Below are 16,555 nucleotides of genomic sequence, written 5' to 3'. Positions count from 1 at the left end.
ATTATTTAAAAATTATTATATACGTATTATTTTAGAAATTAAGTTCCTTTTTAGATAATATTGGCCGATTCCCGATAAGTGTACAGATTCGTTGGAATTTACTAATCGAAAGAATAAGAAAGTTACTAATCTAAAAATAATAAATTGTATAAACTGAATACATAAAATCGATTAAATTTAACCGCATTTCTTGGAGAAATGCAAGTAACCAATTTTGTTTTTTATCGAAAATATTTATTTCTTGATTCATATCTTTGCAACTGTTTTGTTAATTGTTCATAAATTTTCGTATATGTTAAGTAAGAAAGTAAGAAAAAAATAAATTATTTAGCTTTAGGAAAATAAATCACGAAAAAGAAGATAAATAATAATTATTGAGCAATGCAATATTTTAGACTCACTGCGATCGTTAATTCACGATAAAGCTAATATAATAAGCAGTGTACTATCAAAAGATATATATTTCGAACTGCGACAGATTCAATTAATTCAATCGGTGTGGATCGGAATTTTACTATCTCGAACTTCAAAGAATTAACATACACATTCATTTAAAAAACAACTAAAATACATAAAACTGTTTAAAATATAATGTTTAACTCCCTGTATCATATGGTGTTTGATCAAATAAGAGTTATTAATATAAATATATTCAAGAAATAATAAACAAATATATTAAATAAATTTTGAACAAGTGAATCTTTAAATTACACGATTTCGTAATCTATTAAAATTTTGCAGTAAACGTAACAGCCGAAAAAAGTTCAAATAAATGAAATTAAAATAAAAAATAATAATAAAATAAATGCACCTTTCCAATAAATATTATTATCAATTAGCAAATGTATAAACATTATGGTATGATAGTTTTAGTCTGTGAATTATAGTTCAAAAGAGTGGCATTAAGCGCACATTTTAAAATATTTGTCCAAAATTAATTAATATTATGGTCAACGCTTATGTAAATTTAAAAGATCGTTTTTTTAGCACGCCATGAAAAACGGGACAATTTTCAACGGCTTTCGAAAGAAGTGAGAGTTCGAATTACAAATAAATCATATTAATCATAGATAAATCATATTAATCATATATCATATTAATCGAAAAAATATACTATAAATAGTTTTTATGTAATATTTTAGATTGATAAGGCTTGACTAATTTCAAATTTAATTTAATACAGACATGATGAGAAAATAAGTGTGTATTTTCTAATTAATAGTGTTTGTACAATTATTTGTTTTTATCTATCAAAACAACAGTTTACAAAAGAAGCAGGAAAGAAAACAAAGTAGACCAAGTTACGATCAAAATGTTACATACATATGCAGTCACCAGACTTTTGTTTTAGTTTCACGTTGAAATGATTCATTACTTTTGACATTTGAACATATTAAATATTAGGGAAATGGACATTGTGGAGAGAACGCGATATAAATGCACGTACGTCCTCGGATCCCACCGATGCTCGAGTGTTAAGATTTTTCCGGCCTAGTAGGCCAAGTCGGAAATCACCGAATTGCAGTTATTGATCCAAGAATGCGCCCTTAGGCGCAAGATTGCACCCGGAAACGGAATTTTTCTTGAGGCCGATTACAGGGAGGAAAACTTCTCTAAATCGATTTTCCCTTCAAATCGTGTGGCACAAGGCATAAACGAGTAGATGCCACATGGCCACGGCGTTCAGAACAACACTTCCTGAAACGGAGCATAATTGAATTGATGAAAAGTGGGTCCCTTCGTCTTCTATGAAAAGTCTGGAGAGCCTTTAATAATTTTACCGAATTCCCACCTACATAAGACATATTCGCACACGGAGAATTAACATTAGATTAACAATGTAAAATAAAAAAAGTTGATTAATAATTCAATGATCGGTGAGTAAATTAGTTGTTTATTTTAAAAAACCGTGTAAAAATTACATTTCAAAAGTTTTATTTTTTAGCAGTGCACATGTACTGAACATACACATTTTATATATATATATATATATATATATATATAAATAAAATAAGTAATTCTTACATAAGTAGATATATTCATACATATGTATAAATATACAAACATACAAATACAGGCCTATGATAATTATAATTATATTTACCGAAATATTGTAGGTGTTAAAATCCGAAATGACTTTTATCATGTGTGGTGCACTCACTTCAAAAAGCGAACTAGTGTCCAAGGAGTTGGCAGTCAGATCATGAATGGCAGCTTGGAAAATAGCTGAATTTGAAAAAAAAGATGAAAAAGTCACTTATTGTTACACAGGAGTAACCCGGTTTAGCCGACGCACTGCTTGCAAATGTGCATCACACTGCATTGGAGTTGAAGGAGCGAGAGAGGGGGCGGTGGGGTGCCGGAGACGCGAAAAGATACGAACTGGATCGGTAGTTTCCGAGGAGTGGACCCCTCTCACTCGTCCCCCACCCGATTGGAACTGCATCCCCCACCTGGGAATGCACTGGAAGTGCATTGTGCTTGTGCGTCCCCTCCTTGCAGGGAAAATCTGCTCCCCCCCTTCATCCGAGGCTACCCCTCGCCACAGCAGCGCTGCTTCTTGGCCACTGCCGAAAAACCCATCCGGGTCATTGCCGGGCACATCTATGCACGGGATAATGCACTTTTCCCAGCTGCAACTGGGTCACCCCCTCTCTTTCTTCTAGGAGCGATCCTCCCCGTTCTTCCTGCCCTTGGCATGCATTAACTGTGGCCGACCGGGTTTTCCAATCTCCCCCCTATCGAATGGGGGAAAAATCGGCTTTTTCGCCCTTTCGGCCATCCCCTTTTTTGACACGGGCCGAATTACGACCTATTGAACCTTACTGAAAAATACTGACACCTTTCTCGAAGAAGAACTCGATTTGAGGTCGAGGTCAAGTGCACAAAAGTGCTCAAGGTAAATAGAAACTATTATTTTCATTCCAATTATAGGAATATCCTATAGAGAGACAAACTTCGTCTATTACACCTCGGGTCATTCACTCTCTCAAGAGCCCAAATCATTGAGTTGTCGACTGGTTCGGATCCCCGGGCTCTCATACGGTATGCTCGCCACGCCTGGAAGTATAGATTCCATTTAGCCCAGGAATTTAATTTTTAATTTCACACCTTTCCTTCATCAAATACCATAACCATAAAAAGTTAATGATCTGGACGGAAAACTCATATTTTTCTATGTATTTATTTCTATTCTTTACATGTCCTACAATCGATGCATGTATATCTAGAGTTTTATTTTAATTTTCAATTTCTAATTGTGTTTGACAATTTGCAACTATCTCTGACGACAGCGGATTTAATTCCATGTTATATCTATTTTATATTATATGTTTCATGTATATTTATGTATTTCATGACTTGCACAAAATAGTAAAATAAAGTATTTCGATCTATCTATCTATAGAGAGACAAACTAGGTGAATTGCAAAATAAATAAATACGTTTGTACAAGCACGGATATCTTAACTGCGAAAAATCTAAACATTTAACTGAGAAATTTCATTGCTTGCTCTTCTTAGAATTTTCATTGTGGTCACGAAAACATTCGATTAAGCCATTGGCATAGAATTCATACGTTTCCTTGGCATTCGCGGACAGGATGAAGTAAACGTGAAAGAAGATGTCCATGCTCGAGGGAGACCCCTGCAATCTTTTTTTCTCGACCGCCACGTTTCGGTTGACTATTGGTATCGTTGAGTAAAACTATAAATCCACGCGATTGATGTTTTTAACGGAAACCGACCAAAAGAAATGAAGGTGTCACGTAATCCAAACATTTCGGGTGATTCCGGCAACAAGTGTCCTATTACGAAGACAATGTTGAAAACGATTAGGTAAAATGTTATTTTCTTAAACGACCTCTTCCTCTCGCGAAGAAGGTTCGTGGGTTTTGTTTTTTAACAACCGACGGTAATTTGATATCTGGATTATACAACACGAATTATTGGCTTCGACAATTATTGACACGTTGTAATTTCTTAATATTGAAATCTCAATGATCCTTTGAAATCTATTAAATTACATATGCATTGTAAATCTTGTTATATGGTGTTTTTAATTATCCAAATTAAAAAAGTCAAGAAAAAGATTTTCTCTTCAATGCGATTTTATTCAACTTAATGGGTTATGTTAGGAGCAACAAAAGTTCATGTTTATCAAATCCTAGTAAATTAAAAAAAAGTGAAATGCTAAGGATTAAAAAAAAAACCTTCCACCAATTTCCCTCAACAATATATCTATTCCCCCCGCCAAACCATCTGCGTTTAAAACTTGTACCTACTCACTCAAGAGTGATCTATAAAATGATCAAACGGTTCATCAACTATACAGTCGTTCTAAAGCAACGTTACAGAAAAAAAAACTTTATACAACAATATTTGCACTATGGACTTAAGAACAAAAACGAAAATAAATTTTATTTTGGGGCTTTCGGCCCCCTTGAATAACAAAATGAATATATAAATAATGATTTAAAAGTAATAACATAAAGGTAAATGAAACGTGCCGACTAAATTAAATAAGAAGGGAAAAATTAACAGAAAATTAACCATCCTCGGTTAATGATTTGCGCTACGACATGCTAACATTAACATATATCAATGTTAACGACTTATGCGCTAGAACTATACGGGATAGCATTCAAAAATTTACACCGACCTAAACATCTCATATGTACTTGAACATTGTCAAATCCCGATACTTCAAATTCCATTCAAAATTATCTTCTAACTTATCCGATAATACATAACTTATCTCATCTTAAACTTCTTAGCACTCCTGCCAACATTTCCTTACTATTTACACTGAAACATATAAAATTAAATCCATTATCTTTCTACATTAGTTATAGGTAATTAGGAACTATCATAGTCAAAATAAACAGTAAATAATGCTTTGTTTACTTTTGTACTGATCAACCCAATTTTCATAAAAAGTATTCAATTCTGCTACGCCTAAAGACCTCTTTCATTTAATCTTTTTCCTTCGGTCATTTATTTCATTTGATATTATTCCTATTCTTAAACCTTTTTCAATGGCTCCAGACAGGCATATGAGTGAGTATGACAGTGTCAGAGTCATAACATTATTAGCGGAACGATACAGCCAACGTGAATACGTCAGGAGACTGAGTGTAAATCACTTTCCAATAGGAAGGGTTCTTCAGCACTTTTGATAACCAGGGCTTCACACTAAAAGGCAAGGATGGGGTCGATCTAGGTCTACGACGAAAGAGGCGATAGATTCATCAGTTCATTAATCAGGCTCTTTGAAACCATAGCATTACGGGAATTGAGATAAGAAATCTGATAAGACAAGTCCGAAATATTTTGATTTCCTCCTAAGAAGTAGGCTCAATGAAAATAATCTCAGAGCCCGACACCCGTCTCGTGGACCTCTTCTTACCACAGCTTAGAAAATGGCCAGGCTTCAATTCGCACGGGAACATGTGAATTGGACATTTGGAAGATTGGGGACGAGTTCACTTTACAGATTAGGTGAGAGTTGGCCTCAAATTTATAGATCGGCATAATTTCATATGAAGACGCTCAGGAGAAAGGTACGCCCCCATGCTGTATGGTTCCTCAGGTGGCATTCCACGGTGGGTAACTGATGTTCTAGGGTGGCATTTCCTTGATCGCTCACACCAAAAATGTGCGACGATGATCTCTTACTTTACAGATGTACGTCGTGGTATGTAGGTGAGTAGGTGTGGCCATTTCGTCCAGATTTGAACCTAATAACAACATAAGCGAGGAATACTATTGCGAAATCCAGGTCCTAACACCCAAGAAAAGTTGAAAACAGCTGTTCTTGTTGAATAGGAAAGAATTCCTCAAGATTTTTATCAGAAATCTTTTCCAAGGAATGCAAAGACGTTTAACGGACGTACCAGTGGTGGAAATACTCTGTATTAAAGGGGAAATTTTTTTTATAATTTTGTTTTGAATTTTTGTTTTTTATTCAATAATTTTTTTAAAAGAATTAGGTAAAACCATTTTCTTTTTGAATGCCGTAATTTTACAAAATAAACCTAAATACATTAAAATTTAGGGGTGGTGCGTTTATTTTGTATATCAGTCTATTTTGTGTACAGTTGCAGATATAAAATTAAAAAGAGAGAAAAAGTAAAAAGAAATAAAAATCTATCTGATCCGATATGTAGATTTTATGCATTGATTAAAAAAATGTGAATAGTGTAGTGTTTTGTAGTGTTTCTTCTCCGTATGTTAATAACGAAAAAATGTAATGATAATAATATACATACATGCAATAACTAATTTTGTTTATGCAATACAAAATAATATTCAAAAGAAGCAGTGTACATTTATTATTGTTCTTCTGTACCGTCGAGAATAGACGTTCTAGACAGTTTGCACTTTTAAGTATAAACCGATGAGTTTTAAGAAACTCTCTGAAACATTTGTTGATAAAAGCATATTATTACATTTTTCAATTTACAATTTTAATTTTATTGTTTTAAATGTTGGATTTTTATATATATCTTTGGAATAGTCCTAATGGGAAATCAATAAGAAAATAGAAATGGTATGTTATATTTGCAGATAAAACAGTGATTAAACTACGTTAAATAATTAACCCATCGATAAAATAGTGTTATTTCTTTAGTTATACGATTTAATTCTTCCTCAATCTAAATACTAGATTTCTAATTGGTTCAGCCAAAATATGAATTAATCATTTTTATAATGCGACATTGATTACGCTGTTGGAAATAGGTATCGTTGTAAGACTTTTCACTGTTATTTATAAATCAGTCAAAATGAAAACAATTTTACAAAACAAATTTACTGCAAATTAAATGTTCCATGGATTTAAGTTACAACATTCGAAAATCATGACAATAACGTTAATATTTCTTGTGGGTTAAATGGTTATTGACGACAAATTCTTTAAATCGTCATGGTATGTAATGATCTCGGCTTTTTCATTCGCGAAAGTTGGGTGCGGAGTGGATTAAATTACCGAGGAAACTGTATTCACCTTTTCCACGACAAAAATATTTTTGTGTTCTGCCTTTTCTCAAATTTTACGACTGCCAGGGATTGGGCGAAACTTGATAAAAAGCCGGACTCGAGCACTGAACAACCGGATTTTGAAGGGCTCGCCGACTTCCGGCCTATCTTTTCTGACGTACTTAAAAGCATTGATCGAGGCACTAGGTTTTCGTCTTAGTCTAAGACAGTTAAACGTTGGCCATTACCGAAACTGTGTACCTCCTAATAACATGTGGTGTGTTCTTCGCAGAAATATGCGATTTAGTACGTGCTAAGTTTTCTCGAGCCGGATCTTCTACCTCGTCTGCACCTGAGAGCGTTCTCAGCTGTACAAGGTTTTTGATGTACTCTCTTGACGATTTGGGGCGTCTCAGCAAAATGTCAGAAGTTGTCTGCGTTACCGGACGAATTGGTCTGATGAGGAACGAAAAGGAACGGGGACAGCGAAAGCCGACCCGTTCAAACCACCTAACCACCACGTTCCAGCCCACTGACTGTAGAAGAACAACTTAAAATATGATGAAAGGGCGTCTAGGAACTGTGAAGGTAAAGAGGAATTGTTCAAATGATTCAATATAGACTATATATGGTTGAAGTACTCTACTCAGTCTTCACAGAGAAACGAAAAGAAAAACATCTATCATGTCAGATAGCGAGCAGCTGTTTGCAGATGGTCCTGAATTGCAAGAACAAATTACATAAGTCGGGCATGAAAAACAGTCACTCTCTATTAAGCCACCGGACGTGCAGGAGGGAAACAAAATATCAAATGCCATTGCCTGACTGGACATCTTCTGTTGGACAGGAATCTTACTAGAGTTAAGCTATTATACTGCACATATGTAATTATGAATGATATGAATGAATCATTTTTATTTAGTGAAATGATTATAAATACAAATTAACTTTTCATGTGCATTACTAGGGGGCATACCGAAATGTTGCTACTTCTTATTAATAGAGCAATGGCTCGCATTTAGATTACTTTACTTTTCAAACAGCGGTGGTTCTATTTTCATCCAATACGGTTTCTATCTGGCTCGGCCATTTTTAAAACGGTTCACCGACTTGTGGGCTCTTTGTTGACAAACAAGCACGACGCCTGAGGAAAATGAATCACCGACAGGGAAACCACTAACTTTCCCGGTTTATCTATAGCAATAAATTTGAAAGAAGAAACTGACTTTTGACATTTTTCCTATGGGTGAGTCTTTGAAGAATTTCCCTATTATATTAAAGTATAAAATGGGCTGATCTTCTTCAATGCTGTTCAACTGTTTTGTTTTGTAAATTTACTTGGATTGGGTTAATGTAGCGAATCCTAATGACTTTTCCATCTTTAAAAACACCGTCTTCGTTTCGCCACTTTTCACAAACGCATTTATCTTTTCAGATATTAAATGATTGTTTATCTAAGATTTAGTACTGCCAAGTTAGGTTAGCAGTTAGGCGTATTATATACCACTACAAGGATGCTTATAAAAAATTCCTTCTAAAAAAAGTTGTTACATTCTCCATTGTCTATTTATGTCAACTTGTTATAAATCTTCCCTCGTCGAATTGATAACGCACATTATCAATGTTCCAACATTTTATCTCTCTAGTTTGTTATCGCCAGTTTCGCTTCGCGTTATCGTGCATTGGTATAATTTTGACGAATGTAGACGGATAGAGTCCTGGAATTACCAATCTGCACTTGCTAGATTTCCAACAAACTTATTTGTAAAAATTTCTTCATATGGTCGTCGTGGTGACGAACCTGTACGTTGGTTGTTGACGATGGTGTATTTCCGTTTCCCTACATTCGCCGCTTTGGTCTGTAAGACATGTGTTCCGGCATTTCGCCAACTTCACTTTTCATCATTGATTCACCAATAGGTCTCCTGGAAGGTGGTGAAATGCCGAAAATAAGCGGCCAAATTATAAGCTTAATTTTGTAATTACCACCTAAAAATTCTATATTTCATCACAAGCGTTGCGGTCACGCCATAAATAAGAACATCTCAAATAGGTAATAAGTGGAAAATAAAACGTGCTGAGCGGATATAGGAACGTCTCCTCAATCAACTATTCTCCTTTATGAAAAACCTTTGTTATTTATAATCTGTTATTTTACGAAAATGCAGTAAAACTCAAATATTTGGGATTATTTAAACACTTTCTGGATAGTGAAACAAGTTTAATCGACAGTCCAATGTCCAAGGTGAAAGGCATGCATAGTTGGCAGACTCAATACGGTGAGTGTAGTAAGGGGTTGCTATATAAACTAAGTTTCCTGCCATTTCGACAACACCCTAGTTTTCAACGATCGCTCTTAAAAAAGCATCATGCAGGATAATGGTGAGGTTTAGATCCAACTGCGGTGTGTGCAAATATTACTTTAAAAAAGATAAATCAAGTACAAGACGAAAAGTACACATATAGTAGCATAGAAACATTGAAAACATAATCATAATGTGTCCACCCTGCAAAGAAAAACGTAAGAAGATGCTGAGTTATATTAAAAACTTAATGGGAAATATGGTAGGATATTCAAATATAAGTCCTGTTCTAGCGAGTCTGGAATAGAGGACTTCTTGAATAATATAAACAAAATAGTATAATTATATTAAAATAAGGGTTGTAATAATAGGAGGTTAATAATAGTTGTAATTATTGTATTAATTAATTAATTTATTTGTTATTGTTGTTTTTTATTTATTAGTTTGAACACATTTTACATTAATATATGATGTTGCAAGTGGCTTTGGCGACCAGCTGATAAAAAAACACGACAGTCTTAAAGCAATCAAGGAATCATCGAATCTAACGCGAGCCATTTCAACCATCTGAAATAGGATTCAATGGAGGAAAGGGCATGGGACTTGGGCATGTCCTAGCGAAGCTTCTTATACAATTAGTTACTCTACAAAATCAATTCAACTTTTTAAGTTATTATGTTTGCTTATGTTATTTGTTTGTTAAGCTGCGCACTATTCAAATAAAGCTGAAATAACTTATTCTTTTTTTAAAATTAAATTGATTTAATTTACATTATCAATAATATAATAAAGAGTAACATTAAATATACAAAGCTCTATATATCATTACACAATATAAAAGTGTATTTACTCTGCCAGTGACAAGCGACCTACTGACAAGAAGACATTCAAGGCAAGACAACAACATTCAAATAAATAACTGATGTTGCAGAGTTTTATTTTCTATCTGAATTTATCAAATGTTTCAAAATAATTAGATATGAGAAAGCAGTGTGAGACTCACTAATTTAAAAAGTCTAATGAATATATAGATTTTATTATTAATTTATTATTATAATTTATACAATTATAAGTATATAAATTTATATAATGATATAAAAGGCAGCTGTGTTTTAAAAGAGAAGGAAAAATAAGGAAATTTTTTTATAAGTACAGAAAAGAGCATTTACAAGAAATGGACGAAAACATAAGGTAAATTTAAGTAAAAATAAGAAAATTAAATGTTCCTTCTTATGCCATTCCTTCTTATTTTCCTTCCTTATAGGTTCACACACCTAAAGACAAAAACTTGATACTCGTATTTTGTCTTGATCTTACATATGTATTTTTATTGTTGTATTAATTACATTATACTTATTTTAATGTAAACCAAATTAAAATTTCATGAGTTTTAATCAGAATAATTTAATTCTGATGGTTTTCATTTAGTTATAGATTAAAATTTAACTAACAATTTATTACATCTTAATGCATTATTACATATAAAACTATTATGTGTAATGGGTAGAGGCACGTCACCGTGTTATATAATTTTTCATCTGCAGTTTGGGATTGGCGATTCTCGTGTCTAGAAGGCTTGAATAGATGATTTTTCTCAAGGTTGACGTCATTTTCTATTGGCCTGCCAAGGACGTTTCATCTAGCCCTAGGACAGCTTTAGAGGGGCCACGAGGCTTTTAGGAGAGGTGAAAAGCAGAAATTATTTCAGATCCGTTCCTGCAAGAACTGGAAGCTTTTTTAGTAGTAATTTTAATTTTTCCTAGTTCCTTTACCGATTTGGATAGAGAATTGTTCAAATTTCTCTCTGCTTGTTAAAATGTCATTACAATTTTGACATTTCATGTGATTTTACCGTTTCACCACTGGTTTTCTAAACAAAAGTAAAATCTAATATAATATAAAAAGTAATCTGTTTCTCGCTTAAAATGTCATTTGCACAATTACAAAACATTGAATTATCGCAGTAAACAGCAAATCTTAAATGAGAAAACACGTACTTACAGTTTCTAGTCCAGTCGGTCTAGTCTTAGTATATCTATGTAGTGTAATTTTAGTATAGTAATAATAAGAGTTTACAACAGATGGATTGAATATACATGTCGTTTTTATGCTTTTGCCATCACAAAAGGATTCATTTTCGTCTAAATAAAAGCAGTTTTTATTCCATTTTATATACAAGAGATTTATATCAGATATTACAATCAATTCTATTTACTTTTGCCCAAAATCAAAAGCTCTTCAAACGTAAGCTTAAATGAGCACTGTTTAATAATAAGAATGTATTAATAAAAAGATTATCATTTTTGTACTTATTAAAGATTGACATAGAAAATTTTTTTACGTTTGTAATAAACTTGCACTGCGGGCGTTTTATTGTGTCATGGCGCTGTTTTAGTCGACTTTTTTAAAATTAATTATTTTTTCGATACGTATAAAGTACATATAAATTGGAATTGAATTAATAAATTTCTTGAAAAATTATGTTCCAAAACCTAAAGTATTTTAAATACGATATGATCCCTCATTAGAAAACGTCGTTGAGTTAAATTAGTTAACGACGTCTTACTAATTTATTTCATGAGAAATGTTACTTCTTTTGAAATTCAATCCAACCTTTAGATCCAAGATAATATAAAAATTAACGAAGATCAATCGGAAGAATTTATTATGAGTGAGAAAAGGAAAGACAATATCTTCAAAGGTTTGTTTTCTATTACAGCGGTTTAAAACAAATATAAAAAAAAGGATATTATAGTTTTTGTACATGTAATGATTTTTAATTTATCGATAATAAGTAATAATTCACTTATTTAATAATTTATTTGTTTAAAGAAGATAATATAATTTTTAAGTCGATTAGTGTGACACATAAATTTGCACTGTAAAAATAGAGTATGAAGTTTAAACAGTTTTAATTTTCCCAGTATTGATTTTTTGATACGGGTTTGCCCATTTACAAGAAGCCAAGTTGAAAACTCATTAGAGTCGTATTGCAATTTTGTTTTAAACATTTCTTTCTTAAGTGGTCGATTTAAATTTCAATCCAAATAGACTGCAGAGAAAAACAATCTCTCATAGAAATAAAATATAGATGACCTCTCATAGCAGCAGAATTGGAAAGCCAGCGACCATGAATAGGCCAACCTTGATATTTGAGACTGCAGGTTAGGAAATGGAGGCGCGCAGAGGGATAAACAAAAAACAATATTTGCAAGTTTGTTCAAATAAACATATCGTTTGTAAGTTTACAAAATACATATGTCTCCTTCTTTGTAAAATTTATTGTGTGTACATTGTAAAAATCAAAATAAAAGTTAAAATACCAACATTATTCATTTTATAAGAAAGCAAAGTATTATTATTAACAATATCGTAAATTGGTTCAAATATTCCAGTTATTCCTTTACAATCCCCAGGTTGACAAAATCAAATAAATGAAAGAAAATAGAAGATTTAAGCTAAATTATGAATTTTACATATGTTGTATGCATGTTCGGTAATATTTAGTATATATATATGCATCTAGCGTTACTACACTCGCTATGTGAGCCAATACAAAAAGAAATTTAGAAAAACAGAGATATGAAATAGTTTGAAAACGAAACAAATGTTCCTGTTAAATATAGCATGTATTCATCACCATTTACTTTCTTTTTTACAGTATTAAGTAAGTAAGTGTATAGTCTAGCTTTGTCCTATATATATACTCTGCACAAATACTTTGTAGATGATAAAATACTAGACATTGCTGCCATCAATTGTTACATTTTCGTTTGATATATGTATTACTTAAAATTATGTAGGTCATGCTTTGGTCGTTGTCAAAAATTAATAGGTAGACTCGATTGTAGAGTTAGCTCAAGGTTTCACACCATGTATAGTTAATTAAAAGCCATTGTCCCGCCGTGAGGTGTCAAGTCTGCGGTGGGGTGTTGATTCCAGGAAAAATGAATGATACATAATTAGTAATATTACTTCGTTAAATATATGTAGTCAAATAGTCTTCTCATAGGTTACATTACACACTAAAAATTTACCCTATGTTATTCCTTTGAGTGATAATTAGCAGCTAAATTATGCTTGTTTCTAGATTTTTTTATTTTTCTAACTTTTCTTTTATTTCATGGCTACTTTGAATGTAATATTGACGGCGAGGTATGTGGTTTTCTGATATAACTTAAGTTTAATTTTATTTTGTTGGATAACAACAGACTGAAGATTGTTGAAACTAACTGCATTTCCGGCCAACTTGAGTTCAAGGCAGCGACCTCTTTAAAAACCGTAAATTAACCCAACACGAGTTCTTTTTAAGTACAATCAGCTTAACTCGAACATGTACGCTATTTATTCACTCCATTAGGCACACTATGTACAATGTTCGACTAAATAAAAAAAAACTCCATTTGTTTAGTAACATTATACACATTACGCTATACGACGATTGTATGAGTAAGGAACTCAAAGTATAATGTGTGATATAACAGGAGAGTTAAACCTAAACGCGTTTGCATGAACCGCGAGAGAGTAGACACACCATTAGAGTTATCAAGTGCCTTCAATTTAACATTTTTTATAATGTTTACATGTATTGAATAAATGCTAAGACATCGAATGGGTCATAGTTTTTAAATTTATAAACTACATAATTCTAACACCCATTCAGAAGTGATTGGAACGCTTACGACGGAATGACAACTGACTTTAGGCCTCGGACCAAATCCAGAGTGAGTTACTTATATAATTTTCGGTGAACCAGTTGATTCAACTACGGCCAATCAAGTAGACATATTGTGGTGTGTTGTGTGCAAGACCAGTAAACAAAATTTGGCTAAAGACAGCAATGAAAAGCATTAAAATTATTTACTTGTGCCTCGCTATCTGAAATCTTTGTACACAGCTTGGGTTGAAATAATGAAAATGGGCATTTGAACCATGCTCGATCCAGAAAAAAAGACTTAAAAATAATCACGATTCTAACCTACCCCAATCGGCATGTAACGGTCTAATTAAATTTACGATGACGAGCAAGGTGTAATTAATAATTGTTATTTTATAGTATATCGGCACGGCGAAAGAGGGCGAGGTATAAAGCAATTTTTGGAGGTCTTGAAGGTTTTGCATAGGTGGTCCTAATACGGCGCTGCCCTCACAACAATTCCAGTCGTTTCTTGCCGTTGCCATTTGTATTAAGTAACTCCTATCAATGAAAGAATAAAGATATTCATATCTAATATCACAATGTAGGACGACATTGTCGACATTAATTTAGATAAAAAGGTTTTAATAGAAAATAAAAGAATTCCTCTATCAAAACATTGAGCTCATTTTGATCTGCCCAATTTAAATTCGGAACTGCACACCAGCCAGTTTACGACCATTCAGTATCTCTACCACCGTTCGAGTTCTTCCTCCTATTGAATATAAACTTTTTTTGTAAATGATCCGAATTTTCAACTATCTCCTAGTTTCCCTGAATCAATTGTACTCGCATGTTGCAAACAGCGTTAAACAGCTAACAACTGCTATGGTAAGGTATTACAACAAACGTTTATCTAAATTATGACATTAGCATATTATTCAGTAATTAGTTAGGCTTTAATTTGCGCGAGATAAATCGGGTAAAGTAAAGAAAAAGTTAAAAAGTCAACCTTTGCAGAGATATCATTTAAATGATTGACTATCAGTGTACGGAGTTGTATTATTGCTACTGTAATAATAATAATAATAATTGTTATTTATAACGGTAATAAATGATTTTTCAGAAGGGTTAAACATTTTTCCAAAATAAAATCAACAGGTCTATAACAAGAAATTTGTCTTGTAAAGAACTCTTACATTATAAAGTATATGTATTTACTATTTATTGTTTATTTTTCTACTATGGCCGTAATTCTGTTTAACGAAGATTATTAAGATTTCAGCCTGAAATGCTTTTTTGATCAATTTATTTAAGTTGTATTTGTTTTGATGATAGAAATGAACAAGTGAAACCGATTAAAACGGTGTAAGCGATTTGTCAACAACATTCTTTTGATAGTTCACTGTTGAGCTTTATCTAGGAATTGTTTATAACTGAGACTTTTGGGAAAGCGACGCAAGCGTTTTGCATGTGCCCGACTTATCTACAAATCTTATCCTAATAGGAAGTTATGTGCAGTGTGTTAAAATCATATTCGGTACCTTCTATTTAGAACTATCCAGTTTCTTTGTGTTTCGGTAATATGCCAAGATCATAAAAGATGTTTGCAATGATAAAAAAATACATATTACAGACGTTTTCATAGTAAATTACAAAATCACACCAACACACAAATACAATTACTCCATTCCCCACAATTACCACGTAAACGTCTGAAAAGAATATGGATAAGAGACCTCTTAAATGATTAATATAATTTCATTAATCCAGAGCGGCTGCCAATGGGTAGCTTTCTCTATAACGCCCATAATGCCAAACACACAGTCTGAAATCCAATCTGCTGGTTGTATATCATGCATGTACAGTTGTAGATATAAATAAATGAAGTAAAAAAAAAAAAAAAAAAAAGTTTCAAATAAAATGCAGCACATGTTTTGGACGAGATGTGTAGCACCAGTCTTGTCTGAAGCAAGATGACCTTGCAAATTATTGATTATTTTTACTGGTTGGTAAAATATTGGTTGAATGAGTAAATTGCTAATGGTATTGTAAATATGCGAGAATATGTATATATATATATATATATATGAATGTATAATGTATTTTACAACAATCGAAAGTTATAACAAAAGCACAAAGACAAGCAACCTAAAAAATAAGCTGTTACAGTGTCCTAAGGGACAGCAATTAACTGAAATAATATAACCGTATTATTATTAGTTCCCAGAATGATTACATTTTAGCATATTTATTTATATATGTAATTTCTTCATGTATCATTTTAAACACGTGATAGTTTTTGTTTTTATAGTTGTTTTGTTTTTCAGAGAACATGTGAACGATATCCTACATTGAATTTTTTAATTTTCAGAAAAAATACATTCATTTCCGGGCAGTAGGTCTATTATCATTGAGCCCGAAGTCGTCAGATGTAGCGCACAAAATGTTCCCAACCCCGATACACATAAGTGTTAATAAACTTTCATTCTAGGTCAGGTGTCCGACGTCCCGATTCGTAGCTGACTCTGTCAAATCGGAATTTTGCCCGATTTCGGAAAAATAATCGAAGAAAACTTTGATAAATAAGAGAGAGAGAGAGGTTAAAACGAGAAACGATGAGTTGCATAACGTAAGAT

The 16,555-nt window shown here is 32.7% G+C and overlaps 1 protein-coding gene and 1 long non-coding RNA gene across 11 annotated transcripts in view; both read right to left on the bottom strand.

Annotated features, from left to right (window-relative positions):
• Positions 1-16,555, bottom strand: part of LOC106672866 (mushroom body large-type Kenyon cell-specific protein 1) — a 78,509-nt gene that overhangs the window by 15,161 nt on the left and 46,793 nt on the right. For 2 of the 10 annotated variants that reach the window (XM_014404631.2, XM_014404630.2), the window contains exon 1: positions 2,105-2,581. The exons of 6 other annotated variants lie outside the window; for them this stretch is intronic. The gene's annotated coding sequence lies outside the window, so the exon portion shown is untranslated. Of the gene's footprint in view, positions 1-2,104; positions 2,582-15,460; positions 15,546-16,555 lie in introns of those variants that run through there. 2 more of the 10 variants (XM_014404632.2, XM_014404633.2) reach the window with 2 other exon arrangements.
• Positions 10,696-12,014, bottom strand: LOC106672868. The gene is made up of 3 exons (XR_001341319.2): positions 11,282-12,014; positions 11,053-11,150; positions 10,696-11,005 (listed from the first exon to the last, which is right to left on the bottom strand). It is a non-coding gene; the product is annotated as an uncharacterized LOC106672868 (long non-coding RNA).

Source organism: Cimex lectularius, unplaced genomic scaffold (genome assembly GCF_000648675.2).
Source record: "Cimex lectularius strain Harlan isolate CLEC.00 unplaced genomic scaffold, Clec_2.1 scaffold46, whole genome shotgun sequence".
In the NCBI taxonomy this organism is placed as follows: domain Eukaryota; kingdom Metazoa; phylum Arthropoda; class Insecta; order Hemiptera; family Cimicidae; genus Cimex; species Cimex lectularius.
Note: the sequence above shows the minus strand (reverse complement) of the source record. Positions and strands in the feature narration are given on the sequence as shown.